Source organism: Muntiacus reevesi, chromosome 5 (assembly GCF_963930625.1).
Source record: "Muntiacus reevesi chromosome 5, mMunRee1.1, whole genome shotgun sequence".
NCBI lineage: Eukaryota > Metazoa > Chordata > Mammalia > Artiodactyla > Cervidae > Muntiacus > Muntiacus reevesi.
Window position 1 is genome coordinate 102,766,752 of NC_089253.1, and position 17,722 is coordinate 102,784,473.

Sequence of the window (17,722 nt, forward strand, 5' to 3'; positions counted from 1 at the left end):
TCGCATGAGGTGGCCAAAGTATTGGAGTTTCAGCTTCAGTATCAGTCTTTCCAATGAACACCCAGGACTGATCTGGCTGGATCTCCTTGCAGTCCAAGGGACTCTCAAGAGTCTTCTCCAACACTACAGTTCAAAAGCACCAATTTTTCAGTGCTCAGCTTTCTTCACAGTCCAACTCTCACATCCATAAATGAACGCTGGATAAACCATAGCCTTGACTAGACAGACCTTTGTTGGCAAAGTAATATCTCTGCTTTTTAATGTGCTATCTAGGTTGGTCATAACTTTCCTTCCAAGGAGTAAGCATATTTTAATTTTATGGCTGCAATCACCATCTGCAGTGATTTTGGAGCCCAAAAAATAAGTCTGACACTGTTTCCACTGTTTCCCCATCCATTTCCCACGAAGTGATGGGACTGGATGCCATGATCTTAGTTTTCTGAATGTTAAGCTTTAAGCCAACTTTTTCACTCTCTTCTTTCACTTTCATCAAGAGGCTTTTTAGTTCCTCTTCACTTTCTGCCATAAGGGTGGTGTCATCTGCATATCTGAGGTTATTGATATTTCTTCTGGCAATCTTGATTCCAGCTTGTGCATCTTCCAGCCCAGCGTTTCTCATGATGTACTCTGCATATAAGTTAAATAAGCAGGGTGACAATATACAGTCTTGACGTACTCCTTTTCCTATTTGGAACCAGTCTGTTGTTCCATGTCCAGTTCTAACTGTTGCTTCCTGACCTGCACACAGGTTTCTCAGGAGGCAGGTCAGGCAGTCTGGTATTCCCATCTCTTTCAGAATTTTCCACAGTTTATTGTGATCCACACAGTCAAAAGCTTTGGCATAGTCAATAAAGCAGAAATAGATGTTTTTCTGGAACTCTCTTGCTTTTTCGATTGCCTTCCTATTTTCTATTGATGGGTGGAGCTGTGTTCCCTCCCTGCTATTTACCTGGGGCCAAATTGTGGTGGAGATAATGAAGATAATGGTGACCTCCTTCAAAAGATCCCAGGCATGTCCTGCTACACTCAGTGTCCCCAACCCAGCAGCAGGCCACCACTGACCCACGCCTCTGCTGGAGACTTCTGGACACTCACAGGCAAGTATGGGTCAGTCTCTTGTGGGGTCACTGCTCTTTTCTCCTGACTGATGCACAAGGTTCTGTTTGTGCCCTCCAAGAGTCTATTTCCCAGGCCTGTGCAAGTTCTGGCAGCTCTATAGTGGAGTTACTGGTGACCTCCTCCAAGAGGGCTTATGCCACACCCAGGTCTGCTGCACCCAGAGCCCCTGTCCCTGCGGCAGTCCACTGCTGACCCGTACCTCCACAGGAGACGCTGAAACACAGTCCTGCCTCTGTCTCCGTGAGGTCCCTGGGGCCTGGTGTGCACAAAGTTTGTTTGAGCCCTCTGAGCTTCTCTGGCGGGAATGGGGTTTGATTCTAAAGGCGAATTCACCCCTCATGTCATTTTGCTTCCCTGGTGGCTCAGACGGTAAAGCGTCTGTCTGCAACGCGGGAGACCCGGGTTCGGTCCCTGGGCTGGGAAGATCCCCTGGAGAAGGCAATGGCAACCCACTCCAGTACTCTTGCCTGGAAAATCCCATGGACTGAGGAGCCTGGTGGGCTACAGTCCATGGGGTCGCAAACAGTAGGACACGACTGAGCGACTTCACCTTCACCATTTTGCTGGGGTTTCTCCTTTGCGCTTGGACGTGGGGTATCTCCTCACAGCTGCTCCAGCACCTACGGTCTTACTGGGATTTCTCTGACCTTGCTCCTGACCTTGGACACACCCATCAAAGAAAAATTGGATTAAAGATTTACTGAGCACAGCCCCACCCATCAGAAAAAGACCAGGTTTCCCCCTCAGTCAGTCTCTCCCATCAGGAAGCTTCCATAAGCCTCTTATCTTTCTCCATCAGAGGACAGACAGACAGAAAACCACAATCACAGATAACTAACCAATCTAATCACACAGACCACAGCCTTGTCTAACTCAATAAAACTATGAGCCATGCCATGTAGGGCCACCCAAGACAAGGTCATGGTGGAGAGTTCTGATAAAATGTGGTCCACTGGAGAAGGAAATGGCATACCACTTCGGTAATCTTACTTTGAGAACCCCATGAACAGTAAGAAAAGGCAAAAAGAGATGACACTGAAGGATGAACTCCCCAGATCAGTAGGTGCCCAATATACTACTAGAGATCAGTGGGAAAATAACTCCAGAAAGAATGAAGGGATGGCACCAAAGCAAAAACCACACCCAGCTGTGGATGTGACTGGTGATGGACGCAAGGTCCGATGCTGTAAGAACAATATTGCGCTGGAACCTGGAATGTCAGGTCCATGAATCAAGGCAAATTGGAAATGGTCAAACAGGAGATGGCAAGAGTGAACATCGACATTCTAGGAATCAGCGAATTAAAATGGACTGGAATGGGTGAATTTAACTCAGATGACCATTATATCTACTACTGTGGGCAGGAATCCCTTAGAAGAAATGGAGTAGCTCTCATAGTCAACAAAAGAGTCCAAAATGCAGTACTTGGATGCAATCTCAAAAATGACAGAATGATCTCTGTTCATTTCCAAGGCAAACCATTCAATATCGTAGTAATCCAAGTCTATGCCCTGATCAGTGATGCTGAAGAACCTCAGGTTGAACAGTTCTATGAAGACCTACAAGACCTTTTAGAACTAACACCCAAAAAGGATGCCCTTTTAATTATAGGGGACTGGCATGCAAAAGTAGGAAGTCAAGAAATATCTGGAGTAACAGGAAAATTTGGCCTTGGAGTACAGAATGAAGCAGGTCAAAGCCTAGTAGAGTTTTTCCAAGAGAACACACTGATCATAGCAAACACCCTCTTCCAACAACACAAGAGAAGACTCTACACATGGACATCACCAGATGGTCAACACTGAAATCAGATTGATTATATTATTTGCAGCCAAAGGTGGAGAAGCTCTATACAGTCAGCAAAAACAAGACCAGGAACTGACTGTGGCTCAGATCATGAACTCCAATAAGGAGCCAAATTCAGACTTAAATTGAAGAAAGTTGGGAAAACCACTAGACCATTCAGGTACAAACTTAATCAAATCTCTTATGATTATACAGTGGAAGTGGGAAATAGATTTAAGGAACTAGATCTGATACACAGAGTTCCTGATGAACTATGAATGGAGGTTCATGACATTGTACACAAGACAGGGATCAAGACCACCCCCAAGAAAAAGAAATGGAAAAAAGCAAAATGGCTGTCTGAGGAGGCCTTACAAATAGCTGTGAAAAGAAGAGAAGTGAAAAGCAAAGGAGAAAAGTAAAGATATACCCATTTGATTGCAGAGTTTCAAAGAATAGCTAGGAGAGATAAGAAAGCCTTCCTTAATGATCAATGCAAAGAAATAGAGGAAAACAATAGAATGGGAAATACTAGATATCTCTTCAAGAAAGTCAGAGATACCAAGGAACATTTCATACAAAGATGGGCTCAATAAAGGACAGAAATGGTATGGACCTAACAAAAGCAGAAGATATTAAGAAGAGGTGGCAAGAATACACAGAAGAACTGTACAAAAAAGATCTTTGACCCAGATAATCACGATGGTGTGATCACTCACCTAGAGCCAGACATCCTAGAATGTGAAGTCAAGTGGACCTTAGAAAGCATCACTACAAACAAAGCTAGGGGTGGAGATGGAATTCCAGTTGAGCTATTTCAAATCTTAAAAGATGATGCTGTGAAAGTGCTGCACTCAATATGCCAGCAAATTTGGAAAACTCAGCAGTGGCCACAGGACTGGAAAAGGTCAGTTTTCATTCCAATCCCTAAGAAAGGCAATGTCAAAGAATGCTCAAACTACCCAACAATTACATTCATCTCACATGCTAAGTAAAGTAGCGCTCAATATTCTCCAAGCCAGGCTTCAGCAATATGTGAACCATGAGCTTCCAGATGCTCAAGCTGATTTTAGAAAAGGCAGAGGAACCAGAGATCAAATTGCCAACATGCGCTGGATCATCTAAAAAGCAAGACAGAAAAACATCTATTTCTGCTTTATTGACTATGCCAAAGCCTTTGACTGTGTGGATCACAATAAACTGGAAAATTCTGAAAGAGATGGGAATACTAGACCACCTGACCTGCCTCTTGAGAAACCTGTATGCAGGTCAGGAAGCAATAGTTAGGACTGGACATGGAACAGACTGGTTCCAAATAGGAAAAGGAGTAAGTCAAGGCTGTATATTGTCACCCTGCTTATTTAACTTATTTGCAGAGTACATCATGAGAAACTCTGGGCTGGAAGAAGCACAAGCTGGAATCAAGATTGCTGGAAGAAATATCAATAACCTCAGATATGCAGATGACACCACCCTTATGGCAGAAAGTGAAGAAGAACGAGAGAGCCTCTTGATGAAAGTGAAAGAGGAGAGTGAAAAAGTTGGCTTAAAGCTCAACATTCAGAAAACTAAAATCATGGCATCTGGTCCCACCACTTCATGGGAAATAGATGGGGAAACAATGGAAACAGTGTCAGACTTTATTTTTTGGGCTCCAAAATCACTGCAGATGGTGATTGCAGCCATGAAATTAAAATATGCTTACTCCTTGAAAGGAAAGTTATGACCAAACTAGATAGCATATTAAAAAGCAGAGACATTACTTTGCCAACAAAGGTCTGTCTAGTCAAGGCTATGGTTTTTCCAGTGGTCATGTATGGATGTGAGAGATGGACTATAAGGAAAGCTGAGTGCCAAAGGATTGATGCTTTTGAACTGTGGTGTTGGAGAAGACTCTTGAGAGTCACTTGGACTGCAAGGAGATCCAAACAGTCCATCCTAAAGGAGATCAGTCCTGGGTGTTCATTGGAAGGACTGATGCTGAAACTGGAACTCCAATACTTTGGCCACCTGATGCAAAGAGCTGACTCCTTTGAAAAGACCCTGATGCTGGGAAAGATTGAAGGTGGGAGGAGAAGGGGACAGCAGAGGACAAGATATTTGGATGTTTGGATGGCCTCACTGAGTCAAGGGACATGAGTGTGAGTAACCTCCGGGAGTTTGTGATGGACAGGGAGTCCTGGTGTGCTGCAGTCCATGGGGTGGCAAAGAGTCGGACACGACTGAGTGACTGAACTGAACTGCTGCCTTCCTAATTGCCTTATCTTCTATCATTTAGGTTGCAAGTTCCCAGAGATTTTCTATTCTGTTTCTCTCCTTTTTCTGTACTTGATGTATCCTTTATCTTTGAAGCTTTACAATGATATTTTCTGATCATCTTTTCTGGTAATTAATCCTCAAAGGGGCTCTGTACAGGCTAATTCCTTACTAAAACACTCTGGGAAACTCTCTACTATTATGTCTTTATTTACTGTTTCCTCATTTGTTAAACTTCCTTAATTCCTATCTTCTATAGAGTGGCTCTTCCTATACAGTTAGCCCTATTTTTTTTTTTTTATGTACTATAATTATTTATTTAATCATTCTATTTTTTGGTTTAATTTTCCAACTTATCCTGTATCTCACATTTTTGTCATCCAGAGTCAATTCTAGTATTTTTTTCATTTCTAAGAACATTCAATTTTTTGATATCTATTATGAAACTATAGTCTCCTCCTCCACACAAGGTGGAGACTATATTATTTATTTATTATAATTATTTATAATTATTATATTAAGCCTTAAATTTTCTTTTATTTATACTTTTTTCTAGGCATATTTTCCCCATTTCCTGATCCCTGGCTTGGGGGCATGTTAGTTTCATTAATGTTTTTTCCTGAGCTTTTACAGCTTTATTTATTTCTGCTGCAAAACTTGTATTAATAAGTTTGGTTGGGACTTCCCTGGTGGTCCAGTGGTTAGACTAGGTACCACAACTAGAGAGTCCATGCACCACAGTGAAAGATCCCCCATGCTGAAACTAGGGCCTAACACAGTCACATAAATAAATAAATATTTTTTAACATTATTCAAAAAAAAATAAGTTTGGGTTACTTTAGGAGGGAGTAGGACACAAGATCCTTTGAATAAGGTTGAAATACATCATTGCCCAGCTGAGGGAAGGTCCAAGCAATGAGAGTCGTAGGAGGAGAAAGGTTCTTTGACCGAGAGATGCTTGAAGAGGAGGAAACCAGTGGAATGATTCCAGCAGTAAATTGATGGGGCACCGGGGAGAGGGAGCATCTCCAGGTTGGGCAAGAGGAAGAGAGAAGAGCAGACTCACATGCTCTGTGCTTGTAGTTCAGGAAGTCAGGCTTCAAATAGACCTGCCAGACAAACAGGAAAATAATTGGTTCCAGAGAAAGGGGCAGAAATTGGAAAAGTTTCTGGAAGACTGATGAGCTGAATTTATGGTGCTATGTAAACATGAAAGCTTAATGGGGAGAGTTTAGTAGGAGGTCATGATCTCACACTACTGTACAGCCAATTAAAAGTTAGAATTGGAGCCTAACTGCTGCTTGTATCTGAGCCAATAAATCAGATAATTAGATTGGTTGCAGAATTTTAATGCAGAGAACAGCACTGCAGCTCTCAGATCTCATGGGCTCACCCCTCACCCGCCAATAGGAGGGAGCAGTTCACAGGAACAACCAAAGTCCTGGTGGATTGTTTTGTCCATCACAGAGAGCAAAGGATGGGAGACACTGGGTGTGGAATCCAGAAATCCAGGAGTTTAGAGTGTGCGATGTTTCATTAAAGTGTTTCCTTCACTCCCCAGATGACAAGTGCCCACACCCAGCAATAGGGGTGGCTCAGTCAAGTGACTGCTGTTAGAAAGTGACCCATCCACCCTCCCAACGTCTGTTATTTGATGCTTGACACATGGTTGCATGCATATTCTTCTCCCAAGTAGATCTGGTTCTGGGAGGAGAACTCACTGTCCATTAGGAGCTTTCCAATCTGCTGTGCGTTGTGTTTTACTTGTTTTTTGTGACCTCCAAACTGGAACTAACAATAATTGGGCAGAATCTGTTTGGAGACTGATTTGGGTATAGTTTTAGAAAGAAGCTCTCGAAGGATAGAGTGGGCAGCCAAGGAGGTGGTGAGAAGACTGCAGATGGGGTTGGAATTATGTATACTGTTGCAGGAGACCACCTTTAAGACCACCTTCCAGTCCTGAGTTTCTGTGAGGTTTAAGTACCATGAGGCAATCTCCAAGTCTTCTTCTGCAAGGAGAGACAAACCTCTTCTAAGTGGTGAGAAGAATCCTCAGAGGAAAGTCAAGGAGTGAAGTTGTATCTTGATCTGCCAACTCTAACAGGTTGCAGGACCTGACATAGATCCTCGAACTTTCACTTAAGACAAGGGTCTTAAACTTGTTTTATCCCCAGCCTTTAAGTCCTACTGACTGTGCCTTCAGAACAGACCTCGTGTACCCTCTGCATGCCTCGTGTACCCTCTGCATACTTCATGTACTCTCTGCATACCTAGTGCCTCGGCCTCTGCTGGACCCTATTCCTCTCTCAGCCAGACTCTTAACAGCGTTTTCTAATGAAGTCTCTGGGGTCCTCTGGTATCCCACTCCCAGTGTCTCCTCCTCTCGGCCTCCAGTGTGATCTTTCTAAAATGCAAATTGGATCACATCACTCCCCTACTTAAAACTGTTCAGAAGCTCCCTGGTGCCTTCATAATAAAGGTCAGCTTCCTTAGTATGGCTCCCCCAGGCTTCCCAGTCAGCCAGCTGTAGGGACCACATGCAGCTCATTCCAGCATCCCCAGGATCTAGATCCATGTCTGGCACATGAAAGAGCTCCACAAACATTAGTATATTATATGCATGCTCGGTCGTGTCCAACACTTTGTGACCCTATGGACTATAGCCCATCAGGCTCCTCTGTCCGTGGGATTATCCAGGCAAAAATGCTGGAGTGAGTTGCCATGCCTTCTCCAGCGCATCTTCCCAACCCAAGGATTGAAATCGGGTCTCCTGCATTGCAGGCAGATTCTTTACCATCTGAGCCACCAGGGAAGCCCAATCTTAGTAGAGTGAATGAATAAACAAATGTCCTGCCAACCCTGTTATTAATCCCCTACATCAGCCCCAACTGACAACGTCTCTAAAGTTCAAGCCTAGCACATCTCTGTGTTCTGAAGTTTTCACCACCACCTCCCCAGCCCCAGTCATTCCCCTATTTATCCCTCAATATCCCACCCTGCTTTTTCTAGAACCCTGCCTTTTCCGCTTTGCAACACAGCAGTAACCAGAATGAAGCTTGGCTTTTGAAAGTGCACGCTTTGACTGCGTGTGCAAAAAAGCCTCAGGATACCCCCAAGGAGACAAAGGTCACTACACCGATAGGAAGCAATTAACAGCCTACCCCTGCCCTGTAGTCTCAGAGCCCTAGGTCTTTGAGAAACAGTGGGAGGCCAGCCTCTCTTAGTGGGGAGGAATCAAACCTACCCAAGCCTCACTCTCCCCCTCCTCCACCCATCAGAAAGGAATACGTAGGGTGAAAAGGCTGAAAAGGGGGAAAGGGTGGGGCGGGCACATTATAAGCCAAGGTCAGGCCGAGGGGTTGGCTCTGCTCTTAATGAGCCAGGAAAGCCCCACCAGGGAGGCGGCGGGGAGAGGAAGCAGCATGAAGCTGGTAATTTTCAGCAGTCAGGGAAACCGCTGAATTTGACTCTGGCGAAGGGGAGATGTCAGCTGGACATCCGTTTCCCACACCTCAGCAACTAATTATTTCTCTGTGTTGCGGTCGGTCGGAGTGGAAGAGACCAGAGGCTGGCTGAGTCCTGTCAATAGACTGGAGTTTGACTGGCAAAATAAATCACTAAATAAATAAACACAACCCATGGCCACCAGAAACAATAACACGCAAGCAGCCTTCCTTGCCTGTAGGAGCAATTGACCCTTGTGCCTGGCGGGGCAGGCATGGGAAAGACTGAGGGCATCACATCCCCATCTCCCCACCATCATCTGGTGTTCTCGGGCTCTCTCTCCCTACATGGCCTCAAGGAGCTCTGGCCCCCATTTCTGAGCCTCTTATTCCATAGCTGCTGAAAATTTCATCCTCCGTCCGCCCACATCTTCCTTGTTATCACAATCTGGGTTACCAGAAGGACCAAGAACATTTTTTAAGAGGATTTTCCTATGCACTGTCTCCTATTGGATTAGACTTTGGCCAGGTTGGAAGTTTCTTTTTATTTCATTTACTTTTCTTTATTTTTTGGCCTTGCAGTGTAGTATGCGGGATCTTAGTTCCCTGACTAGGGATCAAACCCACATCCTCTACAAGGAAACAAGGATTCTTAACCACTGGACCACAGGGTTGCAAGCTTTTTTGGGAAGCTCTTCCTGCATCCTTTCCCTCTTTTGGCCCAATCTTGCCTCTCTCCACAGCTCTTACCTTCCCTTGGGTCTCTGACAAGAGAAATACCTGGCCAACTTATTCACACACCATTAACAATTTAACCTGTGTCACCTGGTTTTCATATCTTTTTCTCCAACCTGGACAAGAATTATTTCTGTAAACCTGATGCCCGGTGCATAGAGTCCAGTAAAAGTTTGAGGGAGAGAGGAAGGGAAAGCGAGACAGATGATGTTAGCAGGAATGAATGAATATTAGTAACAGTATGTTACCCCTGCTGGACTCCGTGAAAAGAAAAGAAAAAAAAAAACCTTCATTCCAAAATGCAAATTGGGGCAGGAAAATGAAGACCACACCTGCATCCTTGGAATTTTCCAGTACAGCGAAAGAAGTCAAAGCCCTGAAAAGACAGAAAGGGAGAGAGTGATGCCCAGTCTGAGAAGGAACAGGCAGAAATAACCATAATTGTCACTACTGAGTGCTTGGACCAAGGGTGGGGGTGATGATGTGGAGGGGTGGGGAAGGGGAGTAAAGGCAAATGCGTACAACAGGCTGAGGTTCTGGACCCCTGAGTCAACCATCTTGTTGTGGGCCCCAACAAGTGCCATCAGCTCTCTGAGACTCAGTTTTCTTATCTGTAAAATGGATATAGGAGAACCTCCATCAGGGGATGAATGTCGGTAAGAAAATTGAGCTTCTTTCACCCTACAACTGGAAACTTTTCCAAGACACACATTTGACGAGGCTGCTTCTGCTGAAATTCCTTCCATTCTACAACCCTTAGAAAAAAGACCAAGGTCCTGCAAAAGGCTCTCAGAGTCCCATGAGGTCTGTTCTGCCCATCTTTCCAGCCTCTCCTCCCTTCTCATTTTTGCCTAGGCAGCCAGATCTTCTTTCAGTGCCTCAACCTTGACTTTCTCCCCCACAGGGTATGCATATTTATGTCCTGGAATATTCTGTCCTTTTATCTTCACTTGAGGAAATGGCAACCCACTCCAGTATTCTTGCCTGGAGAATCCCGCAGACAGAGGAGCCTGGCGGGCTGCCATCTATAGTGTGGCAAAGAGTTGGACATGACTGAAGTGGCTTAGCATAGCACAGCACAGCTACGTCTACGCAGCACAAATGTTGCTTCTTCACCTCCCGAACCAGTTGGAACCCCTTTATGATAGAGGAAATTCCTAAACCCACAGCATCTTGCCTCCTCCCCGCCCACCACCAATCCAGCCCAAGCACCATCATTTCCCTCCGGGCTCCTGCAGCAGCCTCCTGCTGACCACCTCCCCACCACTGTTGCCTGCCTACGGTCTGTTTCCACTTGCAGCCAATGTCCTTCCAGCCTCTCTACCTGGAGCACTCTTCCTGCAGATCTCCGTGGGAGTCTTTGTCAGCTCTTCTGTTTCCCTGCTCGAGTCATCCTTTCAGAGGGGCTCCTCAGTACCATCCTGCCTAAAGCCACACTCTGACCTCTTCCTCTGCTTTGCTTATATTATGGCATTTACACGTCATCACACTAAACTTCCATTATAAGTTTATTTTTACATTTTATGTTCGGTAGTCTCCTGTTGCTATTGTTATTTAGTCGCTCAATCGTGTCCGACTCTTTGCGACCCCATGGACTGCAGGGCTCCAGGCTTCCCCGACCTTCACTGTCTCCCAGAGTTTGCTCAAGTTCATGTCACTGAGTCGGTGATGCTGTCCCAACCATCTCATCCCCCACTGCCCTCTTCTCCTTTTGCCTTCAATCTTTCCCAGCATCAAGGTCTTTTCCTAGGAGTCCACTCTTATCTTGTCTCATCCTCCACTGCCCTCTTCTCCTTTTGCCTTCAATCTTTCCCAGCATCAAGGTCTTTTCCAAGGAGTCCACTCTTGTGTCGTCTCCTGTACTAGGACATAAAATTAAAGAGGGCAGGATTTTACCCTGTTTATTGCCATTTTCTCAGCTCTTAGAACAGCTCCCGACACATAGAAAAGACCTCCACATACCATGAACTCTCGGTAGTGATCTCACAGTGGCTTTTGACTGCTTTAACGGCTGCCTCGTCCACTGATTTATAAGCTGCGTTAGGGCGGGGACAGCATCAGCGTTCCCTTGCCACAGACTCCAAAGTCTCAGTAGCCTGTCTGATACATAGTAGGCACTCAATAAACACTTACTGAATAAATGCATGCATAAGAGGAGGAGTGCAGGGAAATGGAAAATTATAAACACAAACATCAGGTCCTGTGATTAGCTTCAGTCATATCTCCTATTCATACTTGCTAATACTGGGAAGCAGTGAGGCAGAGAATTTAAGTCTGTACTCTCTTGGCTCAATTTCCTCTATTGCTTTTCTCAAGGGTTTTTGGAAGGAGGGGCAGGCTCCTGGGAACACATTCTCTGCCTCTCTGATTTCTCCTATATTTGAAAAAAGTTCAGGCCCACAAACTTAGTTACAAGATTTTCCAACTTGCTTCCATCACATTTTATGCCTTTCTCCAGTTCAGTACTCAGAGTAACCTCACATATATATCATCTTCTGCATCAATAACAATTGTGAAATCTCCATCTTCCTTGTGGGCAGTCTGCAAACTCAACTTATAGCAAATACTCTCTCTGTCTTATGCCCTCTGTTCTATGGGAGAGGCTGAGAAGGCAACAGAAAAGAGCTGTGGTTGCATATAGGTTGGTGGTGTGTGATGGCATGAACTTCATTGCTGCATATTTGTGGAGACAGAAATAAGTTGCTGTATCTCTGCCACTCAGATGAAACATAGTTATTCCCAACTCAGGAATATAAACTTTATAGCACCCAGCTCTCTCAGAGAATGATAACTCACATTCCAAGGGAATTCATCAAAATCAAGTTTATTTCAGTGCACATTTCATTGACCTGTTTTTTCTCGTATAAGTGAGCAGTGTTAATCTTATGTGTTATACAAATAATTGAAGGTCAATTAGCAGTAAAACTAAATAGAAATGCTGCCAGTCTCCTTCAGACAAATAAAAAATCCACTTTATTTCACAACAGCATTTAGTGTGGTGATTCAAATTACTATAAGCTCTGCAGAAATAGTCTAGCTATGATATAGCTCATGGAAATCAGGGATAGACATCAAGACAGACTAACAAAAATGTCAACAGTCATAGTTTCGAACTCTTTTCCTATTCTAAGACCTTGGTCAATATCTTTTGATCCATCTAAGGTCTGTCCCTTGGAAAGTACAGGAAAAGACTGATGGAAAATGTTGCAGTGTAAGCCTCTTAGAGTAAGATTGCTGTGATGTTTTTATAAATTCGCATTTTGTTTTAAAATGTTACCTGTGTTATTTGACCTCCCTCCTCAACATTTCCCAGCACTAACTAACCAGCACTGGTCTATGGTTTAATGAAAGGAGTGTGGAATTAGAAGACTATTGATTAACCCTGTGATATAGGGCAAGACATCTAATAATTCTGAGCCTCAATTTCCTCCTCTGTCATTCCTCCAAATCAAGATGACAAGTCCTGCCTCATAAAACTGTAATGAGAATTAAGTGAGGTCATCAAGGGGTCTTATGATGGATGCCCAGTAAATACTGGTTTCTCGTGAGGAACACCATCTCAATCCACTTTCCCCAGTATCAGACTCAGCCGAGTTGGTCAGCCCTGACTCTTGCTTCTGCTTTGAAAATTCCCTCCTATTTTTTTTTCCTTGTATTTGCTCTGACTTCAAACTAGATTATAAACTCTTTGGGGATAGGAACAGCCTCTTCTCTTGCCTTTGTAAATCACAGTTTCACAACATCTAACTGTCTTGACCTGTGTACAAGACAATGTTCTATTGACTGGGTGGATTTACAGGTGATGAGCAAGATAACATCAGAGAGAAGGAGGAGAGCTGAGAAAGGGCTGAGCCTTGAGCACTGGTCTTTTACACGTTGTAAGCAGCAGGAAGTTCCCATCAGAGAAGAGCAAATTCTCATTTCTCTCTCTGTGGTCCTGAAAAGGCAGCTGTTTTGTTTTGTTTTATTTATTAATTTGTTTTTTGATGACCTAATTATCATATGGAGGGGTGGCCAAAATCCCCATAGTAAAATCTGGTTCTGGATAGGGGTATAGAATGTCAGGAATAAGGTTGCCAGGTTTAGCAGCATAGAGACTTTCCTGATGGTCTGTGGCTAAGACTCCGCAATCCCAATGCAGAGGGCCTGGGTTGAATCCCTGGTCAGGGAACTAGATCCCACATGCTGCACTAAGACCCAGTGCAGCCAAATAAATAAATTTTTTTTTAATGCAGCATACCCAATTAGATTTAAATTTCAGCTAAGCAAAAAATTTTATAAGTACTTTTGATTCAATATTTGAGACATCCTTACCTTAAAAAACTATCTGTTATTTAGCTGAAATTCAAATTTAATGGGACATCCTGTATTTCACCTGACAACTCTAGTCAGGTAAAGGCAATCATAAAACATCTGGGTAGAGAAGGCTAAGAGGGAGAGAGGAAAAACAAAAAACCAAAAACTTCCCACTCAAAGTGAGCCTTCAAATCAAAATTCCAATATACATTTAGAAAGTAAAAGCTTATACATGTACAGCAACTATACTTTAATTTAAAAAGAAAAAAAGTTAATGCGGACAGCCAGATAAGCAGCACAAATCCACTGTAGATGAAATTATCATTTTTTAAATAAATAGCATTGGGGAGAACTGTAATATCAATATTTTATTCATTTCTATGTTTACTTCAAGCATACTAAAGATTAAAATAATTTGTATCTTTCTTCCTTTTTAAAACATAATGTATATGAAGTAAAATTTTCAAAATCCAGACCCAAAAATATTAATAGAAAGGAAATATAAATAAATTGTATCAAATTCTACCATGTGGAGATAATCACTGCTCTCACTTTGGCGTCTTTTTAATTAAAACATAAAGGATGAAAAAAGCCAGTCTTGTCAAGCACTGGGCAGAAAGAAAGGTACATGCAAAGGCCCTGAGGTAGGCAAGTCTTGTGTTTATGTAACTAAATATGGGTCTGTATGGCCAGAGTGAAGAGGATATCGCTGAGATATGCGGTTGTTTAGTAACCACTGGCCAGTTCATGCAAACCTTGCTTACGTGTATAATTTTTCATATGTGCAGCATAAAGTCATAGTTTTAAGCAAAAGTAGATGTTTATATTTAGTAATTATCCTTCTATTTGTATTTTTCCAATAGTATTTATTAGCTATGGTTTTTCTTTCCCTGGTACAGCTTTTTAAAAATTGAGATATAACTGACATATAGCATTGTACTAGTTTTAAGTGTACAATATGTTGATTTGATATATGTAGATATTTTGAAGTTATTATGACAGTAAGTCTTGTTAACATCCATCACCACACATGGTTACAATTTTTTATATTTTTACAAATAAGTTTATTGTACAAAATTAAGGCCTTCACAGTTCATAATTCATTAAGGCAGCTCAACTGGTAAAGAATCCACCTGCAATGCTGGAGACGTGGGTTCAGTCCCTGGGTTGTGAAGATCCCCTGGAGAAGGGAATGGCTACCCACTCCAGTATTCTGGCCTGGAAAACTCCATGAACTGTGTAGTTCATGGTGTCGCAAAGAATCAGACGTGACTGAGCAGCTTTCACTTTCACAAACACAGACTAGGTAATTTTTTAAAATCCTTCATGAAAATTTCACAAACACTTCTCCTCTCCTCCCAACTATTAAAGTGGCCTGACCAAACATTATTAAAGTGAAACTATAAATAACACCAAGTCTTTTAAAGACAGTTATCCTAGGGACTTTAGCTGGTGGTCCAGTGGTTAAGAATCTGCCTGCCAACGGAGCGAATGGGGATTCAATCCCTGGTCAGGGAACTATGATCCCACATGCAACAGGCAAATAAGACCCAACACAGCCAAATAAATAAATTTTTTAAAAAGACAGCTATCCTAAATATTACTTCTTTGCATAGGTGATCTTCATGAATAGGACAGTGTGATCTTAAGTCCCTATAAAGCATCCCCGGTAGCTTCAGCCTGTCCATCATTTTCAAATTCAACAAAAGCAATGTCATGCCTTCCAGGTACCAAACATACTTCTTTGAAACCTGGAAACTGATTAAACAACATAGTCAACATCATTTCACTAATCTCTTCCAGTAAATTATTAAGGAATAAAATATAGTTTGGAGGGTGATCAAGGACCTGTGGACTTGGTATTACATTTCCTTGGTATTAGCTTAATTTGGTGTTCCCTGACCAGGCTTTTGTTCATGATTATTGCCGTTTGTTCCACAGTTCTATCTTCTTTTCTTTTCTTTGTCAGCAAAAAGTGCCATGCATTTTAGATATTATATCACAATCTGTTCTTACATACTGAATTTTCTTCTTTTTTAACGCCATTCATATGGTTGATATAAATTGTATGATTTGGTCTGATATCCGTGTTCTGGGTTAAATTTTGTTCAGATAGATGGAGGCATCTGCCACATCTCCAACTTTTTGTGCTTTGAGTGTTTTAGATGAAATTAGTTTTGTATAATTGGACAAAGACTTTTAATTACAGTATCTTTAGTATGTTCTTAGAGAAAAGTGAAACTGTAACTTCCATACTGAAAAGAGTAAGATATCATTAAACAAAATCAGGCAGCAATAAAGTGAGGATAGTAAAATAAGAGAGAACTCATTAGAAATACTTGAAATTAAAGAAAAATGTCAGTAAATTTTACAAGTTTAATAGATGATAAAAATTTCATAGTCTAAATGATGGAACTGAGGAATTCACCCAGAAACACACACACACACACACACCATATAATGCAGTGAAGCAACAAGAAGGAACAACTGAGAGAGAACTCTTAACATTCATCTAATTCCAGAAAAAAGAGAGAATGAAAGGAATAACAGGGACGCAATATTTTAAGAGATTATTATTAACCATCTTTCCAAAACTGGATAAAGGCATGAGTCATTAAGCAGAAAGCACACTCTAAGAATCTAGTGAGATAAATACAAATAAATCCAGTCACAAATGCATTTAAAAAAATAATAAGGGCCATGGGGAAATCTTTAAAATGATCAGAAAAGAAGATAGAATAATTAGACTAACAGCAGATCTCTGATCCGAGGTAATAGATTGCTAAGTACAATAAAATATCACTCTCAAAGGTTGAGAGGAAAACAAACATCACCCTAAAATTGAATTTTGCTGTTAGCGTCAGAGACCTAAAAAGAGGCTTACACAAATTAAATGAAGGCTTCATTGTTTCCTATCAAAGGAACATGGAAGTGGTAGCCCAGGAGTGGCTGGAGCATCACAAAACCCAAATCCATTCCTGTGCTTCTCCTCTACTTTCCTAAGCTTGTGGCTTCTCTCTTCATTGTCCAAGGAAGGCTCCTGTGTTCCACAAAAAAAGGACAAGGATAAAAGTGTGCTCCTCTTGGCTAAGTCAGCTCTCTTTGGGAAACTCACCCCCAACTCAATGTTTTCTGCTTACATCTAATTAGCCTTTCATGGCTATGAGCGTCTAGAAAATATGGGCTTTCTGCTGAGCACACAGCAGCCCTAAATAAAATGTGCCCCAATTCTGTTTCCAAGGAAGGAGGAAGACAAGTTGTGGGCTGGGCAGCTAGCAGTCACTACCCCAGCTACTATTTAGGAGTTCAGGCAGGATAAAGATGCTTTACTAACCATAAAAAGTACTAAAGGAACTTAACACCCACAGCCTCTCACTAAAAGCACTATCAAAGCTGTACTTCATTTAGAAATAAAGGAAACCCAGAGGGAAGATCTGGATCACAAGAAGCAATGAGGAGCACAGAAATTTATAAAATATGTCAGTAAATGCAATTGCAATTTATTGGAAAAATAAATACTTTTTTTTGCTTTTTTAAAAAGGATAAAACTGCAAATGAAATTACAAGATGCTGGGGATATTTAAATGCTGTTGTTTCATCATTAAGTCATGGCCGATGCTTTGCAACTCCATGGACTGCAGCTTGCCAGGCTTCCCTGCCCTTCACTCAGTTCAGTTCAGTTCAGTCACTCAGTCATGTCCGACTCTTTGCGACCCCATGAATTGCAACACGCCAGACCTCTCCGTCCATCACCAACTCCTGGAGTTCACTCAAACTCATGTCCATCGAGTCGGTGATGCCATCCAGTCATCTCATCCTCTGTCATCCCCTTCTCCCCCTGCTCCCAATCCCTCCCAGCATCAGGGTCTTCTCCAATGAGTCAATTCTTCAAATGAGCTGGCCAAAGTATTGGGAGTTTCAGCTTCAACATCAGTCCTTCCAATGAACACCCAGGACTGATCTCCTTTAGGATGGACTGGTTGGATCTCCTTGCAGTCCAAGGGACTCTCAAGAGTCTTTTCCAACACCATAGTTCAAAAGCATCAATTCTTCAGCACTCAGCTTTCTTCACAGTCCAACTCTCACAT

General features: G+C 42.4%; 1 non-coding gene across 1 annotated transcript; it reads left to right on the plus strand.

Moving 5' to 3' along the window:
* The first annotated feature begins 12,170 nt into the window (after window positions 1-12,170).
* Window positions 12,171-12,299, plus strand: LOC136170134 (small nucleolar RNA SNORA19). Its single transcript, XR_010663575.1, has one exon. It is a non-coding gene; the product is annotated as a small nucleolar RNA SNORA19 (small nucleolar RNA).
* Window positions 12,300-17,722: the final 5,423 nt, after the last annotated feature.